The sequence below is a fragment of the Dipodomys ordii genome, unplaced genomic scaffold, assembly GCF_000151885.1.
Source record: "Dipodomys ordii isolate 6190 unplaced genomic scaffold, Dord_2.0 Scaffold1, whole genome shotgun sequence".
NCBI lineage: Eukaryota > Metazoa > Chordata > Mammalia > Rodentia > Heteromyidae > Dipodomys > Dipodomys ordii.
This window is the reverse complement of record NW_012267217.1, coordinates 15029357-15032921: the sequence shown is the minus strand read 5'-3', so window position 1 is coordinate 15032921 and position 3565 is coordinate 15029357.

Below are 3565 nucleotides of genomic sequence, written 5' to 3'. Positions count from 1 at the left end.
GCTCTTCAGCTCAAGGCTAGCACTCTACCACTTGAGCCACAGCGCCACTTCCGGCTTTTTTCTTTTTTCTTTTTGCGTATGTGGTGCTGAGGAATTGAACCCAGGGCCTCGAGCATGCAAGGCAAGCACTCTACCACTGAGCCACCTTCCCAGCCCCAGAATTCCATGTGTTTTAACAGTGTTTTTTTTTTAGGATTTCGAAAGAAGTCATTAATATTTTTGGATGAATTTGACTAAGTGGCAGTTTCTAGTATATTTTCTAAAAATTATCTTTAGTTATTCAAAGGAATTTCCATTCAACTTGATCAATGTAAGCCCTTTAATTTGAAAGATACAAACAGGTCAACTTGTTTCAAATTATTTCTATGTGACATGGCAAAATAGGACATTTTAGTAGAACATGCAAGTCTTTCTCCTATGTGATAATGTAAATTACTTAGTTATATGAAGAATTTATGTAGTGACAAAGTCTGACAATCGTGATGGCCAGTAAAATTGAGTGGAATGTAATAGAGGCAAAGCTGTGATGGCACTGGAAATTTTTTACCAGAGATGGAAGGGCTGGTGTAGTGTCACAGAAATCCTCTATTGTGGAAACCTACTTTTCAATTTAAACTGGTGCACATGAAAGATGCCAGTGTTTATTTCATGCATTAAATTCATCGAGCTTCTGTAAAGGTATCAGATAGGGAACAAAGTAATCAGGAGTCTATCTTTTATAAATGTCATTTGCATTTTTATGAATGGTGGTATTCTATTTAATTAAAAAAGGTAGATTGTGACTAAGGGAATCTGATGAAACATTCATATTGACTGATAAAACTACTAAAATATAGTATTTTTTTCCTCTAATTTAGAATGTTCTAGGAGACGAACTTGGATATATGAGGTAGAGAGTCCTATCCAAATGGATGAAGGATTTATTGGTATATATAACTTCATTTATCCAGATTTGATTTGATCAAGGCCTAAAACAATTTATCATTGGTAACCATACTGTCCATTGTAGGATATCATTTCAAGGCCTCAATTGGCTTCAAGTATCTCTCAACTTAAATTTTCTGCGATTCAAGACAAGGAGGGGGAAAAATTAACTACTTGTCACTCCAAAAGTCCTAGATTCATTCTGCTGGATCAGCTAAGGTCACACTTTCATCCTATATCAAGTCATTTTTTGGGGGAGGGGAAGGTCCGGTCGTGGGGCCTGAACTCTGGGCCTGGGCGCTGTCCCTCAGCTCTTCAGCTCAAGGCTACCTCTGTACCATGTGAGCCACAGTGCCACTTCTGGCTTTTTTCTTTTTGCTTATGTGGTGCTGAGGAATCAAACCCAGGACCTCAGGCATGCAAGGCAAGCACTCTACCACTGAGACACCTTCCCAGACCTTTTTTACCATCTGTTTTTTTGTGTTTGTATGTCCGGTCGTGGGGTCTGAACTCTGGGCCTGGGCACTGTTCCTCAGCTCTTCAATTCAAGGCTAATGCTCTACCACTTGAGCCACAGTGCCACTTTCGGCTTTTTTCTTTTTGCTTATGTGGTGCTGAGGAATCGAACCCAGGGCCTCATGCATGCAAGGCAAGCACTCTACCACTGAACCACCTTCCCAGCCCTTCAAGTCATTTTTTTTAAAAAAGAAAATCAATAGTCTGTCTTTGGTCCTCTATGGAATGATCTCCAAAGTCTAGCATCCATAGATAATGAGCACAAGGGAAGGAGACCCTGTGATAGATGTTCATCTTTAGTAGCCCACTTCCTGTGAGAGCCAATTATGTACATCTATTCTTAAGTCTATATTTGGCAGCACACATGGTATTTTGAAATGGCCAGAGTGGGAATATTTACACCACAAAAAGTCTTCCAAAATATACAGTTAACCACAGCATCATTGAAAACAGGCATAGGGATAACTTGAACCTGGAATGGAATAATTACCAACTTTTGTTTAAGAAGCTTGAAATTTCTTTTGACTTACCATTTTCTTAAGAATTTAGATGGGTTTGAGTTAGTCTGTAATTTCATGGATTCATTAACTAAGCCCTTAGTCTTTCACTGTAGAATCTGGGTAGGGAGTTTATACATCTTAGCCACTACTTCAGGTTGCTTCCTTCCTTCCTTTCTTTCTTCTTTCCTTCCTTCCTTCCTTCCTTTGTTCATTCTTTTCTTGTTTTTTTTTTTTTGCAATTGTGGGGCTGGAACTCTGGGTCTAGCCACTGTCCCCAAGCTCTTCAGCTCAAGGCTGGATTACAGGCATGAGCCACTGGCCATGCCTGTAATCTTCTTTATATGCCCATATTTCAACTTATTTTTGCCTTTGTCTCTTAGCACATTGAGCATATGGTCTGCAAGTAAAGAAGCTAATCAGCTTTTGGCTCTCATGCAGCATGCCCAGTGAATAAGTGCAATTAAGGTAATTATCCTCTTTAGGAGGAAGAGTATTCAAATAGGAGATGTTTGCCTGACCACCATACTTCTTTTTGTTAATTTTTTTTTTTGGTCGGTTGTGGGGCTTGAACTCTAGGCCTGGGTGCTCTCCCTCAGCTCTTCAGCTCAAGGTGAGCACTCTACCACTTGAGCCACAGAGCCACTTCTGGTTTCCTAGTGGTTTATTGGAATAAGAGTCTCAGGGACTTTTCTGCCTGGGCTGGCTTTGAATAGTCATCCTCAGATCTCAGCCTCCTGAGTTGATAGGATTACAGGTGTGAGCCACCAGCGCCCAGAATAATATGTTCTTTATTGAAAAATACTATACAGAGGAGTTACAGTTACATGAATGAATAAGGTAATGAGTACATTTCCTATCAAGCATTGTTGTCTCCTCCTTTGTTTTTCTATCATCCTTTCCCTCTCTACCTCCCCAAATCCTCCCTCCCCTCATTCCCAAGTTCTAAAGTTCATTTTCAGCATACTGATTCATACATCTCATTGTTACAATGGATCAGCCTGTAACCTTATTGCATCATTTTGTTATTTCCCTACCCCTTCCCAAATTAGAAAAATGTATATACAAGATGTATGGCACCTACATCAAATACAGTGAAAACAGGGGTTACACTGTGGAGGAAGAACATAAAAGAGAAACAAAAATATCACATAGTATATTTTACATACGTTAAAAACAATAGCACGAGAGATAAAACCTCCTGTGTCCCTATCTCAGGGTTCATTTCCCTTAATATCATCTTATATGGTCATGCATATATAGCTTTTGACCTTTTCTGCTTGTCCTAGACTTATACTAGTTATTGCAAATAAGGGAAACCATGGAACATATATTTCTTTACACCTGCCTTACTTCACTTAATATATTTTTTCCAAGTCTTTCCATTTCCTAACAAATGAGGCGATGTCATTCTTTCTGATGGAGACATTGAATTCCATTGTGTATATATACCACATTTTCTTGATTCATTCATCTACTAAGGGGCATCTGGGTTGGTTCCACATCTTAGCTATGGTAAATAATGCTGCAGTAAACATAGTTGTGCTGGTAGCTTTAGTATGGTCTTGTTTGTGATCATTTGGGTAAATGCCCAAAAGTGGGATTGCTGGGTCATAGGGGAGCTCTAT